The following is a 13467-nucleotide window of genomic DNA, read 5'->3' on the forward strand; positions in this document are numbered from 1 at the left end:
TTGAAAATTGCTCTCTGGAAAATAGTTTTTTTTAATTATTAAAAGACAAGTCTTTTAAAATACCATACCACATATATAGCACAAAGGTCTCACCAGTTCTCTGCAAAAAATTTCTCCATTGTCTTCCAAATTAAGTCTAGACTCTCCTGGCCAAGTTCAAGACTTACCTCTCTGGCCCTAGCCCACCTGCTTCAGACTTTGAGTTGGATTTGACTAAATGCCATACTCAATATTTCTCCTTTCTCTTCAGAACCTATCCTTTTTTCTCATGAACCTACAGCTCTTTATCACACCATTTTGGAACTATCAGAGATCCCTCTGTTACTAGCTGCTTTTTTATAAGTATGCTCCTCTAAATTAAGGAGGCATCCCCTTGAAAGAAGAAGCTGTTCATTATATCTATCTTCTTCTTTCCACGTGAGTCTAACTCATACTCTTCAATAGGGAGACAGGAAATGCATCACTAAATATTTTGTCCTCAAAACAAAAAATAAAATAATGATTTATTTCCCTTAGAGGAATAGTAGAGAGTATCTGCATCAGGTAGAATAAGAAATTCTGAAAAAAGAAATCTTAGGAAAGATATTCAAGATGTGAGTGACTTCAAAATGGTGACTTCATTAGTTCTAAGTGAATGTGGAAAGGGAAGGTTTAGGGCTTAATGATCAAAGTTGTTTAACATAGTCAAGGTTGAGGGCTGAAGGAAAACCATATTTGGATTAGAGAAGAGAGAGGTGGGAATAAGATGTAAATGTCTTGTGTAGAGGTGCCCTTGAACAGAGCATTGGACAGAGTTTAAAGTCATTTTCAAATGAATGAGACTTGATTAGTCCAGAGATATCCTTCATCAAAGACCTACTTTGGGTTCTCTCATCTGTGTGTACAAAGCTTTGGTCTTCAGGTAGTATTCAGGAAGCCGGGAACTGTTTTGCATAGAGAGCTGGCTCAATTCCCTTTCACCTGGTTGTACATAAGCATTGGAATTAACACCACTCTAAGACACAGCTACAATTGATGGGTACAATGTAGATGCCTATTTTTTTTTAATAAGAAGTCAAAGGAAGACAACTGTAAACCACAGATTTAAATGACTGTTCATGATTTGTAAGGTGTAAGTTTATCAGTAAGCCTTCATAAGACTAGTGTTGTCATTGTTTGTTTGTTTTTGTCAATAGGCAAATACAGTGTGTCCCAAATGTTGCTGCTAACATTGTCATACAAAGGAAAAATGGGGAATTGTAACTAAATGTACCTTTATTTATGAAATGTTCATTAAAATTATTGCAAGGGTACATGTCAGATCTATTATAGAGTATAAATGTCTTAACACAATAATTAAGTAAATAATTTAGTAAATTTGTATTTGATCTCAATACAAATAATTAAGTAAATGAGGTGAGAGATATATAACCAGTATAATGTAAGCATTCCAAAGTGTGTATGAAATCAGCACATTGTACCCTATAAATGCATTAATGTATACTTAAACTACCTCTTTATGATTTCATAAAAAAATTTTTGTATAAAGAAGTGGCCAACATGTAGAGAATATTTTGAAATATTTGATAAAGTTTTGTAATAAGCATTTCATAAATAAAATTACATTTAACTACAATTTCCCATTTTCCCTGTGTATGGCAACTTTAGGGGTGACATCTGGGACACCCTGTAGTCCTATTTCTGAAATTTGTCCACACTTTACATGGTTCCTGTTCTTATCTACCTCAGATGGTGTTTTTGCCAGGCATATTCTTCCATTCTTATTTTTATCTATTTTTTAAACCAAATTCATATGATGAATCAGTAGTACAACTGATTGACAGACTAAAATCTTATAGTATCTCTACACATTATTGAATTGAATTGCATTAAACTGTTTTAGAGTCATTCCTGCCTTCTCTGGCAGAATCATTGTATACATTAGAGAAAAATTCCTGGTTTATCACTAATCCTACACTAACACTCAGTTTATTTTATGCTACCATGAAGAAAGTTATAATTCATACTTGCGAGTCCCTTGACAGTAACCATCATTTTGCACTACTCTTAACTACATCAGAATCAACCCAGATAATTACATTGTTCTTCTGGAAGGTAAAACTTGAGTTCTTTTTACAACTAAAACACTTAGTTCAATCTTATTTCTCCCTTGTGGAAAAAAAAATGTAGATTTTTTTTACCACCCACTACATCACTCACTCAATTTATGGCTTGTATAATATTTCTGCTTTTCTCCAATATTTCACTGCAGTCGATTTAAAGATCTCATCACCTAATGTAACCCTGGTTTTCAGCTTATTGTTAAGAACACTCGATAAACCACAGTGGGCATAAAAACTAGTAACACACTCGTCTTAAAGATTAAAACAACAACAAAATGTTTTGTCTTTTGTTATCCTAATTCCTTCCTGTTATCTCAATTCTCCTTATTTTCCTTCCCATAAACCTTGTATTGATGTCTATTAAAATGTAGGTAATTCTAAGTTTTGCTTAGTACTTTTTATCTCAATACAAATAGTTCTTTCAGGGTGCATTTTTCTGGGCATTTAAAAACAATGGGTTATTTTAAGAATCTAGTCTAAGACATAAAAATAGAATTTTGAGACACAAACTTCATGATTATTCTGGAAAATGACCCTGCCTCTTATAGTAGCCAGAAGGGGATGAGGAGAATATTGGCAGAGGGCCAGAGATTTGTGTTAACTTCAAGAGCAGAGGTGATTTTTAATGCTTCAACATCAGTCATGAAATATTATCTATATAATTTGCACTCACAATAACAAGTGTGCTCTCCAAGGAAACATTAAAATAAATAGCTTCTTTAACTCTTTTGTACCTTGATCATATCTTACTTTGATGAACCCATAAAAAGGAAAGGTAAGATTGATGTTAGACAGACCAGGAGGGCAATCATATAGTTTATTACATATTTATGACTCTGAAAGATCAAAGGATGTTTTTATGCACATAACTTGGCAAATGTATTTTGCCACATTCAGACATGTTCCAAGTGACTTCAGTGGGGAAGTGAAAAGATCTGGCACTGTGCCTGTAATGCTATTTGGCAAGACATTGAATGGTGGTGGGATTTGAGAACACAGTGACATACTGTACCACGTGTATATGTACACACACACCATGTATGTATGCACACATTGACTGGTATATAGGAAACGTGTGACTGTATACACACCCAATGTAAATATGCTCAACCTTTACATAGAGAAGGTAATAGATGACAGAGTGCTATCTGTGAGTATCGGCAATACTCTGAATACTCACCAGGTCTCTATGAGTCTTCTTTGTTGCAACCTTTGCAAGAAAATTGAGATTTAAAATGCTACCAGTCAATATAGCTTGGAAATTTTTTACACTGAAAATTGCATGCTACAATTTGATCCCCAATGTTGGAGGTGGGGCCTGGTGGGAGATGTTTGGGTCTTGGGGTGGATTCCTTTGAAGCACTTGGTGTCATCCTGACAGTAGTAAGTTCTCCCTCCATTAGTTCCCTGAGATACGATTGTTATGAAGAACCTGGCATCTCCCTGCCGCCTCTCCTGCTTCCTTGCTCTCCTCGTATGACATCTGTTCTCTTTTGCCTTCTGCCGTAACTAGAAGCTTCCTGAGGTCCTTGTCACAGGCAGATGTTGAAGCCATACTTCTTATACAGCCTGCAGAACTGTAAGCTAAACAAAACTTTTTTCTTTATAGATTGCCCAGACTCAGGTGTTCCTTTATATCAATACACCTTTAATACACCACAGATTAGTACAACAGCTTTGTATACTTTCAGTTTAACAGTCTCATATTTTGAAGGATGTGAAAGTTGAATCTTCTTACACTACAGATGCAAAGGTACTCAAGAAGATTTGCCTCCTCCCTCACAAACCAGGACCTCCCTGACCCCTGCGCCTACCCCAGCAAAATCTTTTTTTACATGTGTGATAGATATCTGTGTTGGGCAGGTAATTCAATCCGAATGTTTTTTTTTACCATTATGACTTAAATTATTAGGATTGACAAAATGGTCTAGTGTCCCATTAACAAAAATCCTTTTTGTTTAAAATTAGAACTTGAAAAAGCATGACCTTTGATTAGTTTTTCCTATATTGAAATGATAGCTTTTCTTCTACTTCTTAAATTTCCATAGATTGTTCAAATTACTGTCTGCTAACCCATCGGATCCCTGATGGGAATCGCTACAGAAACAATTCCTTGGTGAGTATGTCTGAGGAGCATTGGGTTAAACAGCTTTACATGGATTTCTATAGTACAGACAGTGTGATGTTGAAAATCTCCTAAAGGCTACTCCAACATGTACCCAAAAGATCAGAAGCAATAATTCCTCCATGCATTGCATCAGGAGCACTGGGTGAAGACCATACCCTGATAATCCCTGATTACCTGATCTGCCGTTATAATCATTTATAATACAGTCACCATCAGGTGTGAAGGGCTCTTATCCCCGTATTTTATTAATCACTTATCAAAATAATCTTATCAAATTCTTAAAACATTCCACACCTGGGGAAATTAAAACTGGGGAAACTCCAGCAACTTGACTGGGATCAGAAGACTAGTGAGAGAGGCAATATTTGAACCAGATTTTCCCAGGGTCAAAGTCAATTTTTAAAACCCTATCAAAGTAGCCGGATGAGAAAAAACACATCCCTTCTACTGCCATGTTCTATCCCAAATCATTTATTATTTATTGCCCGTGGCCAAGTATTTCCTGCTCCAGATATACAAATTTTGAAGTTGATGCTCCAAAAATTATTTTATATTTGCAAAACATGAGAAGTTTTACAAAGAATGAACATTAAATCCTAACCAAGAGTGAGAACATGTACTGGATGTTGTGGGAAAAAAAACCTGAAAAACAAAAACTACAAGTTTTCCCTTTGGAACTGTGGCTGAGGCAACTGGTAGCTATTTCTTGTTCTATTTTTACTAGAATAAGGGGAAAATTTGCCTGATATTTTTCTTTTCATTTTGCTGTTTTTCTTTTTTTTTAACTGAGTAATCTGGAAGGGCAGGTTGAGCAGAAAATATAGGGCAGTTTCTTGCCCTTGTTTTTGTGCCCACGCATGTGAAAAGTCAGAGGTTGGCATGAGGTTTCCCACTACAGACACTTCATGTGGATACACCTCTTAAGACTAAGGCAATGTTATTAGATGGTCCCAAGGGTCAAATTTCTTCTCGTAAGTTATTTTGGTCATGAATCATAAGTCTAAGTCAAGGTTTGAAAGAAAAATCTATTCTTCAAATAGGATAGGCAATACAAATACTTGCATTTGAGCTTCATAAGCCTGAAAATGAAGAATCATTCTAGATTAGAATTGGATACAACTTGCTTGGTTCATAAGCTTACGACAAAGGACATTAAAGTATATCCAGAGCCTATAAACACCATGGAGGGATGTGGCAGTGTTACCTGGAGACAGGGAAATTCAGGGCTTGTCACTGCGTGACCCTTTATATACACACGTGCACACATACACACACATACTGGTATATGTGTCTGTAGTGTGATGTGTTATGACTTGTACTAAAATGTGCTTCATGTTTGAGGCCAGGATCATTTGGGGTCAGAAGTTTGAAACCAGCCTGTACAACCATAGTTAGACTCCATATCTACAAAGAAAATTAGCCATGTATGGTAGTGGGCACCCATAGTCCGAGGACACTGAGGCGGGAGGAGGCGCACCTGAGCACAGCAGTTTGAGGTTGCAGTGAGCTATGATCATGCCACTGTATTCCAGCTTGGTCAGAGAGCAAGATATATACACAGAGACAGAGAGACAGACAGACAGAAAGAGACAGACAGACAGAAAGAGACAGAAAGAGAAGAAGCATATTTGGGGTATATGGAACTTCCTATACTATTTCAACAATTTATCTGCAAATTAAAAACTATTTACAATTCTAAAATTAAAAAAAACACTATTCTCTGCCCGAGTGTCATGATCTCGAAATCATTTCAACCTCTAGGGACCCCTGGATGGCTACAGAAGCAAATACTCCTTTTTCTGCTCAAGGACTTTCAATGAGGCAGATACATCCAGACAAAAATCACAGTCATTGACAAAATGTAATAGTCCCCTCAGCAATTTTCATGGAAATGTAAATGAACTAGATAGATGTGATTTCTGTTTGAGAATCACAGTAAGAGCTGACGTTCACTGACCCCTTATCACATGCCAGCTCTGTGATAGAAGCTGTTCAGCAACCCGTCCAGCAGATCCTGTAATGGCCCCACACAGGAAGGCCCACTGCACTTGTGTCTGTGATGGGCTTGCCCCTGTGACGGTGCAGGTTCAGTTCCACTCTGTGCTCTCCTTGAACTAAATGCCCCAATTCAGATGACTGGCTATTCAAGTGGTGTCCCGACTGGGCTTCCTGTGACATTGGGCAGTGTTCTCAGTGGGACAATTCACCTACGAAGAGAACCAGTGTGGGCTTACTTCTACAAGAAGGGGTTCATAACGCCACCTACAGTCCCCTCGAGGAGGCTCAGGCATTTATCTAATGCCTGGGGGCACACAAAGATGAACCCCACTTACTTAGTGGACTCTGAAATTTTGAAAGTACACTAGAGGCAAATCTCTCTGTTAGTTATATTTTAATATTCCATCTCATAATCCTTCTAATGCCTTTAAAAAGGAGAAAATGGCTACATTTAATCAAATCACCAATCTATTAGAAGCTGGGAGATGGCAGAGTGCTCCCTTCTCAGAAGGAGTCTGCACTGGGCCTAATGTTTAGCAGTTGCTATCTTGAAATTGTTAATAATTTGTGAACAAGGGGCTCTAGGCTTTTCATTTTGCACTGGGCCCCACAAATAATGTAGCTAGTCCCGAAACATAAGTTTCATGTTTGTTTTTCTCAAATGAAATCTCAGGTGCTGCTTTTGAAAATGTGTCTATCAATGCAGACACACAACTTCGTGCTTGCTGAGTCTTCCTCAGGAAGACAGAGCAATTTGCAAGAAAGTGAGTCTATTCTAATTTCTGACATAAAATGCAGCAACTCAAGAGGGTTAAGTAACAGGACTCAGGTCCTATCTTTGTAATTCTCTGTTGCCTGTGTGTAAACACTGAATTCAAAACCTGGAGCAAGTGGATACAGATAGAGATGCTAATCTCAGATACAGACAAACAAACCAAGAGGAAGTTAGAAGTGCACTTTTATTTTTCTATACGGTCTAGTCTAGAAAATTGATTACCTAAGTGCTTGGCCAACAATCACAGTGTGTAATTTCAGAATTAAGAATTGTTCAAGGAAGAAGATCTTACAAAATCATGAAGCAGAAACAGTTTAAGGCTGACTTGATGGTCGCTTAAGCTGGACAATTTCTGATATCCAAATCTGGAAACAGATGAAAATAAATTTCCTTTATTAAAATGAAATTATGGAGAAACACCGGCAACAGCACAGTAAAGGGAGCCGTGTACAGTTTTCACACACCCTGAGGGAGACTCATGCAAGGAGTTTTGAATTTGTCCAGGAAAAAATATCATCACATCAATGAAAGTGTTACTGTTTTTTTTTTTTTTCTTTTTCTGTGCTGAAAAATTTAAAAAGCTATTTCTACAAGTATTTTTGCAATGCTTGATCGTGAAGGCCTTAAAAAAAAGTACAGCAACCTGCTGAGAATGTCACTACAGTAAGACGTCTTTGTTAAATGAGTATATGGGTTTGGAACTAGCTGCCTAATGGATATATTCGGATATGCAATCAGGACTTTGAATTAGACCAAAGAATAAACATTTTCAGTTCTTGGTTTCATAGCAGCCTCCAATTCTTACCTCCTTCTTCCCACATCCCTACTACCTGCCTGGGCCTTCCTTCCTTTTTTGTGTTGTGTCCTTCTGAGATCTATGCCTCTCCCTGGGGAATCTGTGGGCCAGGCCTTGCGCTGGTAGCTGAAGGCCCCTAATGAGTGTAGCACTGACACCCCAGCCTCTAAGAGATTGCCTCGGCCACACGGTCCCCTCAGAGCAGGCTTGCCAAGGCAATCTTCTCACCCCTGTCAAGTGCTCTTGTTGAGTTCAAAACCTTTATTACAATTAGAGTGGAAAAGCTTCACCGGGTTATTTAGATGTTATCTCTGCCAGCCAAGAAATTTTCTACAACCTAGCCGGCAAAACTTCTTGTAAACTAAAGTTAATTGGCAGAGAATCTTCTGGTGTTCTAGAGATAATTGTGGGACACTGTCAAAAGGCTTTCCTTGGGCTTACACTGGAATAATAAAACACTGTTTTTCCTCCTCTTTTTTCCCCCCCTTCTCTCTCAGCTCTCTCAAACTTGATCTCACCTATATGAGACTTTTTTCAAATGTGCTAACACAGATCAGAGACTAGTTTCTTCAGATTACAAAACATACCCCACTAGGTCCATGTTCTCTATGTGTCATGCCTCAGTCATGCTCAGCCTTCCATTCTGCCTTCAGCTGCAACCCTCACCTCTGACCAGAGAATCCTCTGTCTGGTGTCTATGGAGATGGCCACTGATGGTCCCACCTGTTAGCAGTGAGAGCCAGTTGAGAAGCAGGGAAAGGGCCGAGGACATGCAGACTTCTTCTCCAGAAGCACTGAAGTGATATCAATCAGATTTTCTTTCTTAGAAGTTTCAGTGAAAAGATACAAAAGAATTACTATGTAATTACTACATAATTTGGGGGCCCTCATGTAGGACTAGAGCTGGTAGCCACATACACACCACATAGAAAGGACTAGACAGTTATGGGAAGAAAATCATACATGTGAATAACCATGAGATCTCAGAGAAGGGCAGCAGCACTTATCTCTCCAATGACAATGGAGAGAAGTCCCATCGGTTCTTCATTTTACATCCTTCATTCACTAAGATCTCCAAAGAAACAATGAGGAAGAAGCTTGTGTAATACTTTATTCCAGGAGTCCTCAAACTTTTTAAACAGGGGGCCAGTTCACTGTCCCTCAGACCGTTGGAGGACCTGACTTCGGACCTGGGACGAGTCGGCTGCTAAGCAGGTCAGGCAACGGCGGCAAAAACACCCGGCGGACCAGATAAATGTCCTAGGTGGGCTGCGTGTGGCCTATGGGTGGTAGTTTGAGGATACCTGCTATTCTGCTTGATTGAGCTAGCTCAACTGAACTGTTTTTAAAATGTTTGACTTCTTAACTGGAGCACTAAGCAACAAGATAAAAGGGAAGGCCTTGTCCTCATTTTCTGCTGAGAAGTGGAGAAGGAAGAATGATGACAACATATTGATTTTCTACCAGGAACATGATGCAAATCATATCATCCTCAAAGGTCCTACTCCCACACCCTCAAGAAGTATATGTAGTTATATTTCTATTAGATATAGGGAAACTGAAATCAGAAATGTGAAATAATGTATCCAAGATTTGAGAAATTTTTTTCCATTTAGAGCTCATAATTTTCTCATTATGCAATTCATTTAATTACAATGATGAGAAGGTGAATGCAAAAGGAAGAAAAATGAAGGAAAGAAGAAAAAAGGAAAGAAGGCATGAAGGAGAGAGCCTGGCACTGATTGGATCCCTACTTCATGCTGGGTACTTCTGCACGGTACTTTGTTCAGTCTTCATGACAACCCTGCAAAGCAGAAATGACATTCATATGCTTATATATGAGAAAACTGAAGCTTAGAAAAGTTATCAAAATTGCATAGAAAAGAGTAGGGTAAATATTTATGCTAAGCCAAGTTGGCTGCAATACACCAGCTTTCACTAAACTTGTTTGGGCCTGGAAAAGTGTCCGTCCATGCCAGAACATTTATAGACATATACATATTTTGAACATATATGTGCACATATATATAGAACATACCAGGCAGGACAATTAAGTTTGCTAACTCATCCTAGAAAAAGTGCTACAGACCTCATGGCTGGATATCACCAGGGTCACCTTTGCAGTACTCCCTTGGGAAGCTGAGCACCCATGCCAGCACCTAGTCTACCCTTCAAAGTACTTTTTCTGTGATGAGTTCATGAACTTAATTGTCAGACCTCCTATCACGATTCAGTTGGCCATTGCAGAAAAAGAGTTTTAAAACTGCATTGAAGGGCGGACTAAGTGCGGGCATCAGTGCACAGCTTCCCAAGGGAGTACTGTGAAGGTGACCTAGTGTTATTCAGCAATGAGGTCTGTAGCACTTTCTCCAGGATGGATTCACGAACTTAATTGTCAGATATACACACATACACCTATATACACACACATATCCATACATAAAGGTGTGACTTTGGAGAGGATCATCATAAGAGAGACAATTTGAATACACTTATGGAGCCTGAAAGCCGTGGAACAACGCTGATGCCAAACCCAATGGAGGAAGGCTTGGGTGACGCCCACCAGAGGGCGTCGCTGCAGAGAGAGCCGAGGTAGCCGCAGAACCCCAGGATGCTTCTGCAGGGCACACTAAGCAAAGTTGTCTCCTCCCTTCCACGCATTACAGTGCATTTCCCTAGATTTCCTGACACTGGGCCGGCTTGGCCGTGTATTTAAAAATCAAATGTTCCTTTCAAAATAGGTCCTTTTCCATTCCCTAATACAAATGATGATGACCAAATTGGCCTGGATTGAATGTTTTCTGTATGCTGAGCTCTTTAAAAATCTCTCTTAATCTATTCTCATTATAGTCCACTGACTTACTGGTACTATTGCTGTCTTTTAGAAGAGAAAACTGAAACTCATAGGGGTCAGTAGTCAGGATTCCAGCACAGTCAGATGTGCCTCCCGATTCAGCCTTCCTACCGTTACTCAATTATTTTCACTGCTACTAAAACTCAGCCAGGGGACGGAACTTTCCACCTTCCAATGCAGGGCATGTGAGCCACACAACATAAGGAGAAGCTGGCATTTCTAGGTTTATATTAACACAGCAAACCACAGTGTCGTTCTATAATAACTAAACAATAAATAAGTAAATCAAATAGAATTTGTAAAAGCCAAAATTAATTCAGCTGCTTACACAGCCCTTGGCACATAGTAGGGACATAATAAGTAGATGGTGGAAAAGTGCGTGAACAATTCAGAGAGCTCTTGACTGAACGTTTCTTTTCTTCAACTTGCCTATTCAGCATAATCCAGCAGATTTTCCATCCAAGTATGACGTTGGAAAGGCCTTTAAGGGAACAATGCTTTTGAAAACAAAGAACCAAGTCACTCTGGAGTGTAGTAGTGAGCCAGGGCCTTTTGTCCCTCTGCAGTCAGTTTATTATTAAGCTTACTGATTAGCTAATCAGTCATTAATTTAATTATTAATGCTATTTATATATTTGGGTTTTAGCTGCTACCCTCCCTCTTTCTTTTCATTTTAAAATAAAAGAGTTGAGAAGTAAGAAGATAAATGACAAATGAACCTACGCAAAGCACACGGCAAACAAACAGAAGGAGGTGACAGAGAGATGACGCGTCAAGAGGAAAGGAATTATGGGAATGACACGGGCGCTGAGCAGAGGGTGAGCCCTTCCTCCATAGGTAACTGCTAAACTTGGAGGCAGAGGCCACGTATAAACACATATCTGTGCTCAATTTATAACGAAAAACCCGGGAGCTTGGAAACCCAATCATACATTCTGCAAAAGCAGCTGCTGGCTGAAGCCCACATATCCCTATAATTCCAGTGGTTTTTGGTGGCGGTGGAAGAGGGGATCACAGAAGAATTTTTTAGCATCTTTGGTCTGTTTGGTTTAACCTGAAATTAGGCTGAAAATGCTGCACTTCAAATAAATATTAGCATGCACTCTCCAGAAAGAACAAAAAGGTATAAATTATGTCTGATTGAACAAACACAACTCCACTGTTGAACAGCCAGTCAATGGGGAGGGCAGGGAAAGGCAATGGAGCAAGGTAATGTGTAATCTCACCAGTCAATGGACTGTGGGCAGGCCTGGGCGGCCCATCGCTGGAGGTGTCAGAGAGATAAATAGCAGAGTGTCCTCCTCAAAAATATGATTAATACCCTCCTCGGTCCACTGCTGAAGATGTAGTGGGTGCAGCTGGTCTGGACAGCAGTCGCAGAGAGGGAAAATCCGGGACGATCGCAGCGGAGCAGAGAGGGCAAAGAGGAGGACAAACAGCCACCAGACGGGAACGCTGAGGCCTGACGGGTGGGGAGGGGTCTGCGCGGCTGGCCAGAGGTCTTCCCGAGCTGCAGCTTAACTAACGCTTAGGGTCCTCTCATGCATGTGCACCTGTGCCCCAGAGGCCATGATCTTCAGGAGAAAAGATAGGCTGAAGTTGAATCTTTGTGAAATATACATGCCATTCTGGAAACAGTGAGTGATCTTGAAGAAATGGGATATATGTGCTATAACCACTGTGTGACTAGCACTCTCCCTTCAAACTCCTTAATTCTCACAGATCAATATGAGATAACAGGGGTTAATTTCCTCTTCTTCAGATGGAGAGATTGAGGTCTAGAGAAGTTAAGTAACTTGCTCCCAGTTACAGATTTCACAGTTGGTACAGAGGTCTAGGACTCACAGTTTCATTTTCCTCGCCAAACCAAACAGACTCCCCAGAGATTTCAGGAAGGAAAAAAACCCACCAAACCCAAACCCTTTGATGTGAGCTTATCTTTGGCTATTTGCTGTAGTTTTCTCTCTTCATCTCTTTTGCCCTTTTCTTCAAAGAATTTTAGCCAGATTTGTTTTTCTGATGATTTTCTCTTTTCTTATAAAGTAAGACGCCAACAAAGGATTTTCAAAAATTCCCAGATATAGACTCTGCTGTTCTGTTATACACACACCCAACCATACAAGGCCGGCCTATGGTGAAAAACAAAAACAAAGTGATATGTTCTCCTGTTTCATGAGCAGAAGGCAGGGGCCTTGCTGCCCTTGGGCAAGTATAAACACCACATTTTCTTTATCAGATTATTCCTCCCGAATGGTCAGGAGTCTACAATATTCATAAAATCAGCAACAACAAAAAAGTTGTCCTAGGATGCTACAGCACCAGAATACTGTTAGAAAAAAGGATTACAGAAGGGAGATGGACCTGAACCCAGAATTGTTGAATGTAGTTGACTGAAAGCAGATTTTTAAAAAACTTAATATTGAAATTCCAGAGCTGAAAAAAGATGAAGAAGAATATTTAGTCAGAGTAAATGCTAATCAAGAATTTTGTCGTATCTTATACTCTCCCAGGATGCAATGAATCCCAGAGAAGTGGGTGCAATATCTGAAGATGGGGAAGGACAGAAGGCTGAGGTGTGAAGCTGACCACAGAATCCAGTAGGAGGTGACTGGGGGATGCTCTTTTCTCTGCAACTGGAAAGATGTGGGAGGGACCATGTTACCTAATAATTCAAAGCGTTTCAGTGATTTGGTCTTAGTAGAACCATTACTGATGATGATGCATTGTGATTCCTTATCAAATACATTGTGATCGTGTCTTTCCTGTGGTCACAGTTTATACTGTTTATAGTCCTTCGACTTGTGACTTCTCTAA

The sequence above is a fragment of the Otolemur garnettii genome, unplaced genomic scaffold (assembly GCF_000181295.1).
Source record: "Otolemur garnettii isolate 467f Iridium unplaced genomic scaffold, OtoGar3 scaffold00029, whole genome shotgun sequence".
NCBI classification, from domain to species: Eukaryota; Metazoa; Chordata; class Mammalia; order Primates; family Galagidae; genus Otolemur; species Otolemur garnettii.